Genomic DNA, 17,104 nt, shown 5'->3' with positions numbered 1-17,104 from the left:
GGAAGATTCTGAGGAACTTTCTGGACCAACACCGGGATCTGTCCACGGATTCTCCTGGTTTGTATGTCAGCTCTTTATACAAAATGAATCACTGTGCCCCCCCCCCTCTCCAAGCCCTCCCGTGTTCTATGTGTACCGGGGTGGTTGGGTGCCCTGACATTGAGTCAACTGGCATGGTTTTTGATTTCCCGCTTGTACGCGACAAGGAGCAGGGTCGCCTGTCGAACCTCGTGGGTTTTCACCGGGTACCCCGTTTCCTCTCACAGCTAAAGACCCACTACGTGCAAGCGAATCATTGAGATAAAATTTAAGTATATTTTAGTCCCAAAATTACCTAGTTTGTTTAACGTCCACTCGAAACAAACTAGGTAATTTAACTTAAACCCCATACCCCCCCCCCCCCCATGTGTACCGCCCCCGTAACCCTTTCCAAGATAACCGCTTCCTTCTATATATATATATATATATATATATATATATATTCATTACAAACAACACAGCTTAGAAACACATTCTATAGTATGGTTTTATTCCAGATCTTCAACAATCCTATTTCCCGTCTCTTCGACACAGTGGTGTTATGTTAGAGACTAGAAACAGTAGCACATCGAATGTTTAAATTTTTATAAAACTATATTATCGCCCTTATCACGATTCCCTCTCTGCATTAATAATAAAGCAAAAATTAAGTTCTATAATTAGCTCCTCTTATTTTCTATAATTAATTCTAATTAAATTCTATAAATAACACCAATTAAGTTCTATAATTAGCTCCTCTTATTTTCTATAATTAATTCTAATTAAATTCTATAAATAACACCAATTAAGTTCTATAATTAACTCCAATTAAATTCTATAAATAACACCAATTAAGTTCTATAATTAGCTCCTCTTATTTTCTATAATTAATTCTAATTAAATTCTATAAATAACACCAATTAAGTTCTATAATTAACTCCAATTAAATTCTATAAATAACACCAATTAAGTTCTATAATTAACTCCAATTAAATTCTATAAATAACACCAATTAAGTTCTATAATTAACTCCAATTAAATTCTATAATTACCCCCAACTTAATTCTATAATTATCTCCAATTACATTTTTTTTTAAACAGTATTTTTATTCAGGTTGTCTGAATAGGATTGGGGAACAGGCTTAGCCTATGTAAAACCCCTCTCTCAATTACAATCTTTAATTAATTCCAATTAAATTCTATAATTAACTCCAATTAAATTCTATTCTTATATCAAATTCTACCTGCCAACTTAATTTTAAAATTAACTCCAATTAAATTCTATAATTACCTCCAGCTTAATTCTATAATTAACACCAATTAAATTCTATATATAACTCCAATTAAATTCTATAATTACCTCCAACTTAATCCTATAATTAACCCCAACTTAATTCTATAATTACCTCCAATTAAATAATTAACTATATAATTAACTCCAATTAAATTTTATAATCACCTCCATCTTAATTCTATAATTACCTCCAATTAAATTCTATAATTAACTCCAATTAAATTTTATAATCACCTCCATCTTAATTCTATAATTACCTCCAATTAAATTCTATATATAACTCCAATTAAATTCTATAATTAACTCCAATTAAATTCTATAATTACCTCCAATTAAATTCTATAATTAACTCCAATTAAATTCTATATATAACTCCAATTAAATTCTATAATTAACTCCAATTAAATTATATATATAACTCCAATTAAATTCTATAATTAACTCCAACTTAATGATTTTTAGTTGTGTTGTTTTCTGAATTTAATGTACATTGGTTTAAAGGAAACATAGTGATATGATCTGAGGAATCATTATCAGTAAATACAAATTAGTTGATGACGTTGGTTGTTTTTGTGTATTCGATGACGTAGTCGGTGTTTGAGTAGTTGATGACGTAGTTGTGTCTGAAAGTTAATAATAGTATTATCAAACCATTGTAGTAATATGGATGGCATTGATTTGTGCTAAAGAACACATACGTAAAATAACATTATGGTCTTGATTAATTATACTCCTTTGGCAAAGTTTAGCTATTGTATGAGTTATTCTGAAACGCAAATAAAAATTGTTTACGAAATATTGTGACAATAACAGGAAAAGTCAAAAGACAAGAAAGGGAGAAATATGATGGCTTAAACAATATTGTTATCGTTCATATTATTGATTCTAAGTTCATACCTAAAAATATAGAAAGTATATGCTGGTTATTTTGATACGTTAACTGAGCTATAGATTAATGAACATGTTTCTTTGTTATAAAACATATATCATATTTGTTAACCAAATTAGGTAACAATCCCTGTCGATATACAGGTTGGGGTGAATGTCCATTCCATATTTGGAATTTAGCTGTTATCAGTTGTTCACGTAAATAACACAGACAAAAGAAACACACAAAAGAATAGGCACCTATATAAGAGAGCAGGGCTAGAATATTTGGGAGAGACGCATTGGGTTCTTTAGACAACCATTTCACGATGTAGTGGTTTCCTGAGTCTAGCCACGCTGGTTAGACTTTTACAGGAGTTGGGGTTGAGAGAAGGAGATGTTAATTTTAAATATTGTAATGTAGCCTATTGTGTAATTGTTGTGACATAAAAACGCATAGAAAAAAAACTATCATTGTTCCTGTTCCTCATTTGAGTTCGGAATCCTAAGAAAACACAATGGTGAAGTCCTTAAGAAGAGAGATACAACAATAGCAGTCCAGAGTCAACAAACCCTCATTAGACGATCAAGGTCAAAACAAAAAGATATGTGGCAGCGGCAAAAAGCAGACCTGACAATCGTGACTAATATAAATTTACCTCTCCTCGCACAATTACCAGTATTAAGTTGAAAAGCAAAGAAACAGAAATCAATTCATGATATCTTTATTAATCTTGTTAATCTTTTCTTTTAACCCATACATAGATAGACTACTGATGATTGGGTGTAAATGTATCAACACATCGAAAGAAAATCAAACTTCTGGCCTCTCTTATAGATGCTGAGAAACATTTTATTACTCGATTTAAACTACGATTTGTTAACTATATGAACTACCCCAATACAACAACAATTTGTTAGCTGTGTGAATTACTCAAATTAAACAACAATTTGTTAGCAATATAAATTACGTAAATAAAACAAAAATTGTTTGCAATATAAATTACTTAAGTAAATTCTTTTTCTAGCTATGTGAAATACATGTACTCAAATACGAAGTAGTATTAAGATTACCTTCAACGGGACAATTCATTGCATCAAGTTTTGGTGCCGTGTTTACGTCTAATATGGCGCGCATAGTTACCACAGCTTCCGGTTGACAATTAGTAGTAATGGCATTGATTGTACACTGCTTAAACACGGGGAAACTTCTGTAAATATAGAAATCATGTTGTGCTAAAATATCAAATTTAATTCACGCCAATATCTACTCCGATTGATCATTTGACATTAAATATGCTTTATGTAAATTTAGATAAAGTGCTGATATTTCTAGCTCATATAGTTCAAAAGTAGATAATGAAAAATGAATATGTTGAAATGTCAATCGAAGTTCTTCATTCTGAGCTGAGTTAGGGCTGTTTATAGAATAGCGGAGTCTCGAATGTCATTGCTACCGTTGGTACGATAGTTAGCAAAGTCTCGATGTTCAATTTCGTAATTGAATCATTAAGTGCCAATCGCTTTTAAATCTGCTGAAAATAAAGAGTATCCAATAGCCTAGAGAGTTGATTATCGTCTTGTCATGTTAATAAATGTCTAATTAATAATTTAGATAACATTTCAGGCCCAAGGAAAGACCTGAAATAAGCAGATTTAGCTCTTACATAATGCATCTTTAAGGATTCAAATTCAAAATACAAACGCTAGATAATATTGAATCGGATTGAATAGGATTTATTTAACACAACACAGCCTTATCAATCAATATTCACGGACAACATCATATTCCTGAAGCAACGGCCCGAGAAACCCCCCTCTGCCCATTGTTGGATTGGCTTCTGATACTTGAGTTTTTGAGGTAGTGTGTCTATTCTTTCCGTTCAATCAAATTTATCCCACGTACATCAACATGACAGCCCTTCGTTTAGTCTGGGGTCTTCCCGAAAACTTTTGACAGTGATTTAAGGTATTAAAAACGGTGAAAGTATTCTTTGTCTCTATACAGTATTGTTTACATTGTATCCATGTTGATACTATAATGACAGCCTCGTTTGTCACGCAATTAATTTTTCTGCAATATTCTGCTATGCGCTGGTTAATTGGGCATAAAATCGTGAGTCATGACGTAATGTTATGTAAACATAATTAGTCCAATTTGGAGCCCTGTTTAAAGCAGTTAAGCAGTTAGCTATTGGTTGTTAATCGGACTATTGACCAATCATAATTTGGAACAGAAATTTGCTTCCATAAAAGCAGTGTTTAGTGGGATTAGTTGTAATCAAACGAAACGCTGCGAGGAGTATGGGACAACATATGTTCGTAAATACTAACATGACGCACCGGGACTTTCAGAACAACATTTTCTCCAGAATTTAAATATTGACAAATAAACACAAAGACTATTGATATGATATATAATCTCTGGTTTATTTGGAGGGTAGGGGTTGGGGTGATGGCCGAATGGTTAGTATTCTCCTGGTCCCCACGTTTCCTCCCACTGCTATTGAAAAAAATTGAACCATATGTTAGTCCCGAAATAACCTAGTTTGCGTCGAGTGGATGTTCAACCCCATTTCTCCCCCCCCCCCTTTCTCTCTCTCTCTCTTTATCCATCGCACCACAAGTTGAATTAGAAGCCCTCAACCTGGAACAAGTAAGACTACCAAGATTCGAAACTACCTGGGGATATTCGATTCACAGCCCAGAACGTCAAGAATTGACAGAATTTCAATCTAGTAACGTGGAATTCAGTCCTGTCACAGTTCTGTCAGTCCTGACAACCGAGGTGGGGTGAAAAGAATCGTGACTTAATTAAGCACAACGAATATGTTTTGGCTGCATTGTTGTTGTTGCCCGAAATCCCCCTTTACGCTGGGTTGTCACTTTTTGGGGGATTGAGAGAATTCAATACCGGAACGTTTAAGCAAATACCCCCCCCCCTTCCACTTATTTATCTTAAAGTATCTCCCTCGTTTTGTTCTGTTTTCTTTTTTTTTAAGCGAAGCATGTTTCACCCCAGGTCCGGGGCTGTATTATCCGTGTGAAATGCGTGTTTCTCCGCAGGGTTATCTTCTGAGCTTTTTGTGAGGTGCTGCACTTATTAATACAGCTGACTGGAACAAGCGTTTAGACCGGGATTTCAATTGTCAAAAGTGGACGATTTTTAATCTTGTTGCAATCAACTAACATTTTCATTCCAAGTTGGCGATTTATCCGCCTTTATATAAACAGACCATCAGTTCGTTCCGTATAATATTTGAATGATACAAAGTAGTGGATATAAAATCAACTTACCCACATTCCATTTCATCCATGTTGTATTCCAGATCATCAGCACATTTTTCCATGGCTGAAACGGTCTCATCTTTGAAGAAACAGGACACAGATTTTCTATACGCTGTTGATAAATACAATGTGTATACAATGTGTATATTACTATATGTACTATGTGTGTATTACTATGTGTATATCACTATGTGTATATTGCTATGTTTATATCACTATGTGTATATTACTATGTGTATAAGTTTATAAATTTCATCATACCTTTTTGGTTATTACAGATGTACATAGAAGTCAAAATGGCACTTCTCCAGCCGATTTGTTCAACCTGTTCACAGCCGGCAGCAGATGCATTCAAACAAGACGCTAATTTTGTCACTACGCTGTAATTATTTATACAAAAATGTTATACAAAATTATATGGTGGCAGAGAAAATGATTACGGGTTGGGCTACGTTACTACCAATTTGAGACCAGCTGACCAGCTATTACCGGTCTGAGACACGTTATTGTCGGTGTAAGACACGTTACCACCGGTTTGGGACACGTTGCCACTGGTTTAGGACATGTTACCACCAGTTTTGGACACGTTAAAGTCTGTTTAAGATACACTATGGCGTGTCCGCTGCTCAGTGCCGGATATGGAGAAAGAAAGTCCTTAGACTATCAACGAATGAGGCCCTTCTCAATCCCGCCTTCACGACTTGAGGAGGATGAACGCAGTTGAGGAAAACCGAGGATGATGACAGATGTCAATCTGAGTAAAACACAGATCTATATTTCGTTTCGGTTTTTTTTTATACTTTCGATGGCCTACACTACATGAAGATCTGATTGGATGGAGTGGAAGGTCGCGTCAGGAGTCATACACATGGAGATAAAGAGTTCGGTCCTATAAGTGGTATTTAAAGATGCACTATAGGGGACTGATTAGATAAAGAGCTGGCAGTTCTCACTACAATATACTAAACAGCAAAAGTCCGAACTAAAGGCTGGCCAGTGCATAACATTGACACCGTTCTATTGTAGAAAGTCCCGAGTAACTCTGGCGGTGTGGCCAAGGCGTTGTCATGCTGGAAAACGTTGTTTCGATGACGTGCGAAATGTGGTATGACGTGGGGTCTGAGAGCTTGATCGATGTAGCGCACTGCTGTGATGCCACCTCCTCTCCCTGGACGAAGATTTTGGAACACGACAGGACACACTCTCTGGTTCAGGCCGATTCCACCCCAAACCATTATACTTGGACCTCCCCATGGGTCTCGTTCCATCACACATTTGTCAGAATAACGCTGGTCACGTCGACGCAGTTGATACGCAATACCGACTCTCATCTGTGAACAGAACTGTTCTCCATTGCCTGTGTCGCCAGTTATGTTTTTTGGGTAAACTGTAGACGTTCACATTTCCTGTTTCCAATTCTGTGTTTGGGAAGGAACCTTATTGCTCAGGTAAAGTTGGAGATGTGGTCACAAATATACAATGCTGTATATTTGCTGCTTAGTAGTTAAAAACTAGATAATGTAAAGGGAATTTGCTGAAAATATCAGTCAAATTGGTCCACTCTGAACCAAGAATTTAGGATTGAATTGTGGGCATAGCCACGATCATCATTACTAAAGTCGGTACGATAAAATAAACATAGTCTCGATAATCCACTTTTTGATTTAATCATGTATGAGCGTTTTGCAGCAAATCGGACCCCAATCCAGCAAATATCACAGGCTAGCGATGTCAATGTGAGTTGATTATTGTCTGAATAAGTTAATTAATGTCTAATTAATAATTTAGATAACATTTCAGGCCTAAAGAAAGACCTGCAATAGGCAGGTTTATCTCTTGCATAATCTATGTTTAAAAGATAATTCATATCTGTAAAATATGGACGAGAAATGTTGCTACAAGTTGTCCTTGATTTATACTATAAAGAAAATATGAACGAGAAATGGTGCTACAAATATCGGGAAACTTACCTACACAAGGGCTCAATTTCGTCGGGTAGCAGAAGTCCAAGAGGATGATCTGGGAGTAGATTATACCCTTCACACTCGATCGCTCCGTATTCGTCGCATTCTCCTTTTATACCAACACAAAATACTATAAACATAATAATAATCATATTAATAATAATCATAATAATGATGATGGTGATGATGATGATGATGATGGCGATGAAATGATGATGATATGAGAGAGAGAGAGAGCGAGAGAGAGAGAGAGAGATAGATATCCTGAAAAGTGAGTAGGTGTCTGTAGCAGTGGGAGGAAACGGGATGTCCGGGAGAAAAAGGCTTGACATATGATATGGATCATTAAACATACATTATGCAAGAGCTAAATCTGATTATTGCAAGTCTTAATTTAGGCTTCAGATGTTATAGAAATTATAAATTAGATCTTTATTTAAACAACAAGCCCAAAATCAACTCTGTAGACCCACGGATGGCTCGGCTACAGCTCGGATTTAAATAGGATTTCACTAATTGATTAAATCAAATAATGGCTCAACCTGATGAAAATACGTCAGTTAGATCGAGGCTAAATGATAGAGTGTACTTAGCGAGGCCGCTGTAAAGCGTTTCCGTATGCCATTGAAAACTTTACTTGATAATCGAGATATGTAGGTGGAGTTAACGCCTGTCAATCAAACGATCGGCGAAGGTGAAGACGCATTTCGCTACCATTTTTAGTCAAATATTACAACGATGATAACTATGTTCAGAATAAAGTAATTTGACTGAAATTTTCAATATATTCTTCTTTCATCATCTACTTTTGAACTGTTATAGCAAGAATGGCCAACTCTCTATAAAAATCTCCCATAATGTATCTTTAAGTATATATGATTTAAAATTGTATTTACATATAGTTTTAATAAACTGTTGAAAATCAGTACCCTAATATGATAATTTTGTCCTTAATTTAACCCCTATAACTTAAGACGTCTTAATTTAATTAACAACACATTTCACCCTCCTGTAACTAGAACCGCATGTTCCTTTCACCTGTTGAATAAATTAACAACCGTCAAGTAATGAATTCACTTGATTCGGTAGGATATGAAAGAGGTTTAATGTCATGCTGTTCTGCTCCAAAGAGGACTTTGCCCGGACAACGGCGCTACGGCCTACTCTTATATCGAATTACAACTGCCAAAAGATCTTTTATGTGCACAGCAATGTAAATGCTGGAGCTCGGTTTGTCGTCCCAAACGGCTTTAACGTAGGGTTTAACGTCCACTCGATACAAACTAGTTCATTTCGGGACTAACATCTGGTTCAATTTTATTCCAATAATTTGCTTGGGCGTATGAGTCTTTTAACTAAGAGAGGATCCGAAGAAAACCCACGAGGTTAGACAGACAACTTTACAGCTTGTCACATACAGGCGTTGAATCGAATCCACGCTCTTTCACGCAATGGTCGACTTGCTGATATAACAAGCAATTATCCCTCGCCCGACCGGGGGGGGGGGGTTGTGTGGATGGCCGAATGGTTAGCACGTGCACGCTGTATCAAAAGGCCTGTCATTGAGTCATTTGGCGTGGTTTCGAATCCCCGGTTGTATGTGACAATGAGTAGGGTCGCCTGTCCAACCTCGTGGGTTTTCTCCGGGTCCTCCGGTTTCCTCCCACTGCTAAAGACCCCTACGTGCAAGCGAATTATTGTAATAAAATTAAACAATATGTTAGTCCCGAAATGACCTAGTTTGTGTCGAGTGGACGTTAAACCCCATCTCTCTCTCTCTCTCTCCCACCCCCAATCTCAATTGCGACACATGTACAGTAGAAAGTTAAACACAAGCGATATAATTATTGAACTTCTAGTTGAAGGTAAACGACGTCGAAATATTCACGGGATCCGCCTCCCGCCAATTCCCCATAGCCATATTAAATATAAAATCTCGTGCACCTCGCCCCCCCTCCCCCACGGCAAGCCCCCACTAACCCCCGCCGTTTCTTGTGCTTCCTACAGATTTCTAAGTGTAAATTATCAGTTATATGTTTTTTAATATGATGATGATATTAATGCCTGTGAATAAAATAATTAATAGTAATGGTGATGACAACTATCCGGTCCAATGTATATTTCACAGTGTTGTCGTGCTAATCAGTTCACTGGGATGTTAAATTGTCTATATGCATCATTCATCTTCGACCTACGTTCAGGTTCAACTTCATATACGTCATACAGTGTGCCGTGAGGGAAATTTTGCCCGGACAGCTCTGCTGCGTATGACTTACTCTTATGTCGAATTCCAAATGTCAAGGGATCTTTTACGTACACGTCAATGGATACACGGTATCTTAGAGGTGGGGGAGTGGGAGAAGGGGAGGTTGGGGGGGGGGGGGGTATCTTATAACTGGAATGACCCAGGCCATCTATTCATCTAAATCCGGCACTGTAATTTGACGAATAATAGAAAAGATTTTTACGTGTTACTAGGTCCTGTCTAGTCGTTGGCGTGCACCTAAAAGATCCCTTGGCGGATGGATTTCGATATAAGAGTAGGCCATAGCGCCGATGTCCGGACAAAATTTACCTCACAGCACATTTTATAGCGTACGCCCATATTCATTAGCCCAGTAAGACGTTAAACCCCATTTCATTTAATTTCTTTTAATCCAAACCGGGTGGCTATCTAGTTAAATGTCTGATATTTTCCGATAAAAGCAAATCTTTTAACGCATATCTAGTTGTTCGGATGGAACAAAAAACCGTCTTCATTAGCCCAGAAGTATGACGTTAAACCCCATTACATTTCATTTAAATAAATACTAAGATAATTACCTGCTAATAATCCGCCTTCATTAGACCGGTCGGTGCAAAAAAAACCCTATGACATTCAACCCCATTTCATTTCATTTCTTTTAATCCAAACCGGGCGACTATCAACTTAAATGTCCGATATTTTCCGAAAAAAGCAAATCTTAAACGCATATCTAGTCGTTCGGATGGAACAAAAAATCCCGTCTTAATTAGCCCAGAACTATGACGTTAAACCCCATTTCATTTAAATAAACATTAAGATAATTACCTGCTAACAAGAGAGTGGCGAATAAATCCATTTTATATTTCTTAATTGACAAATATACACTTTAATATTCGCGTTGAAACCAAGGCACTAATATTGACTTATATAGACGTAAAACGGAAACCAGACGTCATCAACGCCCAAGGTTCCCCCCGCCTCTTCCCTCGTGATTGTTAAAATTGTGAATTCATCGGTTTTTGAATCATTATTTTGAATCATTGTCAGCACGAAAATGTCAACTCATGATTGAAAAGGTTGTCATTTTTAGCTATTTGTTTTTAAAACCCCAAATAACGTTAAAGTTCCTGATCGCCATTAGTCTAGGTTGGTGTTCCTTGAAGTCCCCGATCGCCATGAGTGTGCTAGGTATTTCTTCCAGACCCATATTGTCATTTGTCTAACTAGGGGGGCGGGGGGTGGGGGTGGATGGCTGAATGGTTAGCGTGGGCGCGCTGTATCATAAAGTCTGTCATTGAGTCGACTGGCGTGGTTTCGAATCCCCGGTTGTACGTGACAAGGAGTAGGGGCGCCTGTCCAACCTCGTGGGTTTTCTCCGGGTCCTCCGGTTTCCTCCCACTGCTAAAGACCCCTATGCGTAAGCGAATTATTGAAATAAAATTAAACCATATGTTAGTCCCGAAATGACCTAGTTTGTGTCGAGTGGACGTTAAACCCCATTTCTCTCTCTCTCTCTCTGTCTAACTAGGTGTTCCTTTATAGTCCAAGAGCCAGTAACGAAAAAACTGCGTCATAAGTAATAGAAGGTTTGACCATATTAATTGGCAGCTATTGATAGGGCAAATTCAAAACACCCAGTCTTACGAGGTTTCAGTGGGGCATTTGGTTGGGCGGGGCAGATAAAAAGGGTCAAAAAGGGCTAAAATTTGCCTCATGTGTAATAGGATCAGAATTATTTCTGAAATATTGCCATACAATGTCTCAATATAAAAAATATAAATCTGACCGGAAAAAGTGGGGCCATGCCCTTTTCTGACTGCCTTAAAAGTGTGACGGGGGCCAAATGTTTTCAGTTTTGACTTAAAAGTTCCAAGATTATCACATCGCCTCACATCAATATCAATTTCGTTCCAGAATAATGGCGCAGCATGAGAAAATGACCTGTACCCGAAGGTCTTCACATGTTGTAGCCTGGAGTGTAAAGTTTCAGTTGGTTTCTTGATCTGAGATCGCGTGTAGGAATGTAATTGTGTATCAGTTCTTGAAGGTACGAAGGGGATGAATCGTTGACAAATAACGTCACAGTAGTCGAAATGAGGACGAATATATGAGGTATACATGGTTTGCAGAGATCTACGACTCAATCTATATTTTAATGAGCGAAGACAATTTACAAATTTACTTGTTTTGGCCAAAATCTTATTTATATGAGTATCCCCCTTACAGTATTTTGGAAAGTCAGCCCCAGGTGATTGTGCTCAGAAACTTCTTTAATTACAGCATTGTCTAGATTTAGTGTCGGAAGAAATGGATTCTTTATATTTGCTAGTGCTGAAAAGATACAAACCACAAGATATTCGACCATTAAAAGTTCTTGGGGGCAATTCAGGGTCCCAAGAATAATTTTCCAATTTTTGATGCTACCAAGATATGAATGATGAAGATGCACCTACAATAGAAAAGTTTGTTTTTTGTCGCACATATAGATTAGGTCTTTAAACAAGTGTAAATGAGGTCAGATATCTCCCATAACGTATCTTTAAAAAGATAGAAGAGGAAAAAACAAGAAAACTAAACATCCCCTGGGAAAGGTGTTTTTATTAAAGAGAGGGAGAGAGATATCATCATCATATTAACAACCATATAACTGATAATTTACACTTAGAAATCTGTAGGAGGCACAAGAAATGGCGGGGGGTTAGTGGGGGCTTGCCGTGGGGGAGGGGGGCGAGGTGCACGAGATTTTATATTTAATATGGCTGGGGAATTGGCGGGAGGCGGATCCCGTGAATATTTCGACGTCGTTTATCTTCCACTAGAAGGTTCAATAATTATATCGCTTGTGTTTAACTTTCTACTGTACATGTGTCGCAGTTGAGATTGGGGGTGGAAGAGAGAGAGAGAGAGAGAGAGAGAGAAAGAGAGAGATGGGGTTTAACGTCCACTCGACACAAACTAGGTCATTTCGGGACTAACATATTGTTTAATTTCATTTCAATAATTCGCTTGCAGTGGGAGGACCCGGAGAAAACCCACGAGGTTGGACAGGTGATCCTACTCCTTGTCACGTACAACCGGGGATTCGAAACCACGCCAGTTGACTCAATGATAGGCCTTATGATACAGCGCGCACGTGCTAACCATTCAGCTGTCCAACTGTCCTTTAATTAAAGAGTAACTAAACTTAACAAAACTAGAATAAAACAATCACCACAATAAATATGGACCACTAGGAAAAAGGTAAAATCAGCGGGAAAACTAAAGATACGAATTATATTAGTCCGCTGACAGTTCCTATCCCTTCCTTTAGCTGCAATATGAAAATACGGTAAAATACCGCTCTTCCCTACCTCAGTTCTCAGGCTATTTTGGAACCCTTAACTTCTATTTTTCACCGTGAATAATTAGACGCCATCTTTACCATGGTAACAGTAGTTGAAATTAACACCTGAAGACAAACTTTACCATTTATGTAGGTTAGATCTATTTTTTAAGGCCAACTTCAAGTTTGGTCAAAGGTTACGAGATCTAAACCCAACCCTAACCCTAACCCTGTACCTAGCCCCAAATGCTTACACTAACCCTAATCTACAATCTTTCCGTCAATCACGTGCCCTAACCTTATTTTACACCTCAGCTACCTTGACGAAAATTGAGCTGGCCTTAACAAATAGATTTTAGGCCATTTATAGCATGATCGCTTTCATTCTGGCTATTTAAGCAACTGGAGCCAGTGACCGCCTCCATAGTGTTATAGATCGGCACCAGGTGTGGAGTGTTTATTAACACCTGGATTAATACTCAAGTTCCAATTTGCCGTCCCGTTATTGGAATTTCACATCATTAGGGGTCAACAGAAATAATTGACATCACTGAAAAAAAAATCTTTTGAATAATATTTCTTGATTCATTTGATACGTTTTTTTGTTTTGTAAAATTCAGTTTTAGCAGGTAAGTTCAACCAGTATTTTTTTGTTTTGTAAAATTCAGTTTTAGTAGGTAAGTTCAACCAATATTTTTTTGTTTTGTAAAATTCAGTTTTAGTAGGTAAGCTCATCCAGTAATTTTGTTTTTGTAAACCGACCATGTAGAGCAGTGTGTAATGGTTTTGTTATAACCGTGTCCAACTCCTTGAGACTATCTATATGAAGGTTTGGGTGGCCGAGCTGTCTGGATCAGAATGTTTGTCATTGAGTCAAGTGCTACGGTTTCGATTCTCCGCTTGTACGTGATAACGAGTAGGGCCAATCGTCCAGCCTCGTGGGTTTTCCCCGGGTCCTCAGGTTTCCTCCAACTGCTAAAGACTCCTACACGCAATCGAATTATTGAAATAAAATTGATCCATATGTAAGTCCCGAAATGACCTAGTTTGTGTCAAAGGGGTTTCATTCTATTCTATTCCTCGTTGAATGACAACTACCAAGGATTCTTTCGCTTCCAAGAAAGAGACGATAAAACCCCGCACTCGATAGAAATAAAAGGGCGGAAGATTCCCTATATAAGTTTGGATCTCAGTGATGCATCCGAGGAAAGACAGGATCCATTCCTTGTAGATAAATCATAGTAGAATATCCCCGGCAACAAACTTGGCAAGACTGGGTTTTGTTGTTACCAGCCGATGAAGGGCACATCGCCCGAAACGCGTTCTAGAAATAAGAGTTGGCCATAGTGCCGCTGTCCGGGCAAAATTTCCTTCATAGAACACTGTATGGTATATGCCCGTCTTCATTAGCCCAGTCGGAGCAGAACAGTAGGACGTTAAACGCCATTTCATCTTAATTCATTAGCTAGTCACCGAACCCCTGGACACAAATTTTCATCAACAGACAAAAAAGTGAACGTAAGCCCCTCTAGCGCGATTGTTTATAGGTCGTAAGCCCATCTAGCGCGATTGTTTATAGGTCGTAAGCCCATCTAGCGCGATTGTTTATAGGTCGTAAGCCCATCTAGCGCGATTGTGTATAGGTCGTAAGCCCTCTAGCGCGATTGTTTATAGGTCGTAAGCCCCTCTAGCGCGATTGTTTATAGGTCGAAGGGCCACATGGCATTTTTTAGTACAAATGTACTAGCAAATGAGTAGCAAATAAAGGCAAACCTTGTTGGACAAAAAACCAGAAACAAAACATCCCCCACCCCCTAAAAAAAACCCCCTCACAATTTGAAAAGATTCTCACCAACGGGGCGTTACAACCTACCAGGACCACCTATTTCTTGTCATTGTTTTCCACCTATGACTAACGTCATGAAGAATTGAATCTCCCAGTCGTCACCACTTGACATGTAAGTAAATGAACAATGTCTGACTGTCAATATATTGATGTCAATAGGATGTAAACACCCTGTAACTATGTCAAGTTTTTCTAATTTATTTACAGTTATCCATTGTAAACTATGACATATACTCATCAAATGAAATGTTGTTTAACGGCCTACTGTTCTGCTCCTATACAGGGCTAATGAAGACGGGCATACGCCATACAGTAGGCTATGAGGGGAAATTTTGCCCGGGTAGCGGCGCTACAGCCCACTCTTATATCGAATTCCAACTGCCAAGGGATCTTTTACGTGCACGTCAATGTATACACGGGACCTCGGTTGTTCTTGCTATACGAGCGGTTAGACATCTGCCCTTGCCAGGCCCTCCTTCCTGCACCACTAACAAGGGGAACCCAATTCGGAAAATCTCGATGAACTTTCTCGGCCAATGTAGGGTTCGAACACGCGACTCCCAGGATAGCGAGCCAGTGTCTTACCCACTTAGCCACCGTTGCTCCCTTATAATATGGAAATGAGCTACTAATTTATTTCGAAGAGTATTCTCTCAACGGTATTAATATCAAACTAAATAAGTGGATGAGACGCTGGCTAGCTAGTCTATAGTTCGCATTGTCGGTCGCTGCACTGTATGACCTCTGACGCGACCATCCAGTACAGTTGGTCAGATATTCACGTAGTGTAGGTCATCGAAAGTATAAACAAAAACGAAACGAAATATAGATCTGTATTTTAATCATATTGTAAATTCACCATATCAATCAAAGCATGGATGTGAACGAATCATTTCTAATTTGATTTGAAACATTCATACACATCTTGGATGCCATTTTTAAAATAATAATAATAATGACGCATATGTTTGGTTTGATTTCAGGTATAAATTATGGAAGTGGTTGAGTATATTCCGGGGATGAACTTCACCCAGGTAAACACGTCTGCTACTAATTTATCCGAACCAGTTGGTAGATACGAATACGAACATCTTCAGGCGTTGGTCAGATTATGCAACAATTATTTAATACCGATCATTATTGTGACGGGAATGCTGGGTAATGGAATCTCCTTCCTCGTGTTTCTGTTCTCCAACTTACGTAGTGTGTCGTCATCAGTCTACCTAGCAGCTCTAGCCGTGTCTGAGACGGGATTCCTCGTCTGTGCTGGAATCGGTTGGTTGGATAGTACAGGAATAGCGATTGTCCATGTGCCGGGGGTTTGTCAGACGTTAGTCTACGTGACGTATGTGTTTAGTTTTACATCTGTTTGGTTTATTACAGCCTTGACAACAGAAATCTACATTGCCATTTTCTACATAAATATAGCCGCTAGAATGTGTACTCCAAAATCAGCTCGTACCATCGTGTGTTGTCTCATGTTGTTCTCGGTCATCTTGTATTCCTTCTCCTTCTGGACATCCGAGACTATCACGGTGGAGAATCACGTGCTGTGCGTCACAGTTGGGCATGTGGGAGTAGCGTTAGTTGGTATATCATTGACCGATACAACCCTTACCCTGGTCGTACCCTTCACGCTACTCGTTTTTATGAACACGAGGATTCTCATTGACGTCATGAGATGGATTCCCAGCAGACGTCACTCGAAAAACGAGAACGCACCCATGGATGCCACGGTGGAAGTAGATCCAACAGATGGAAGGTTCAAGGCACAGCGACAGATGAAGAAGACGCTGATCACTACAGTCGTCGCATTCTTGATTTTAAATTTGCCAAGTCATGCGTTGCGTCTACAGGCTTTCTTCCGTTCTATGATTGATGTTACCTACAGTACGACTATTCTGGAACATCTTCTGCAACAAATCTTTCAAGTCCTCTTCTATTTGAACTTCTCTGTCAATTTCATCATTTATAACGCATGCGCCAAGGGATTCCGTAAAGTTCTACTGAAGATACCCTACACAATTAGGCAACTGTATGCAAAGAAATCTTATACCCGACCCGGGAACGAGGTTGACGGGAAGCCAGAACATTCCCGTCTGGTAGAGATGCACTTATCACAGCTTCAATGGTCACAGATGGCCCCGTTTGACAGTGACTTTGTTGTCCAGTCGCCTCCATGTTATATCCAACAGGAACTGGACGAACGGGAAACGTGTGAATTGGAATAACAACGTTATCTGGGATTCAAAGCGTTGCA

The 17,104-nt window shown here is 38.5% G+C and overlaps 1 long non-coding RNA gene across 1 annotated transcript; it reads right to left on the bottom strand.

Moving 5' to 3' along the window:
• Positions 1 to 512: 512 nt before the first annotated feature.
• Positions 513 to 10,595, bottom strand: LOC130013658 (uncharacterized). The gene is made up of 6 exons (XR_008788864.1): positions 10,502 to 10,595; positions 7,438 to 7,561; positions 5,729 to 5,847; positions 5,477 to 5,579; positions 3,254 to 3,390; positions 513 to 1,935 (listed from the first exon to the last, which is right to left on the bottom strand). It is a non-coding gene; the product is annotated as an uncharacterized LOC130013658 (long non-coding RNA).
• Between the last annotated feature and the right edge of the window lie 6,509 nt (positions 10,596 to 17,104).

Source organism: Patella vulgata, chromosome 7 (genome assembly GCF_932274485.2).
Source record: "Patella vulgata chromosome 7, xgPatVulg1.2, whole genome shotgun sequence".
Lineage (NCBI taxonomy): Eukaryota > Metazoa > Mollusca > Gastropoda > Patellidae > Patella > Patella vulgata.
Note: the sequence above shows the minus strand (reverse complement) of the source record. Positions and strands in the feature narration are given on the sequence as shown.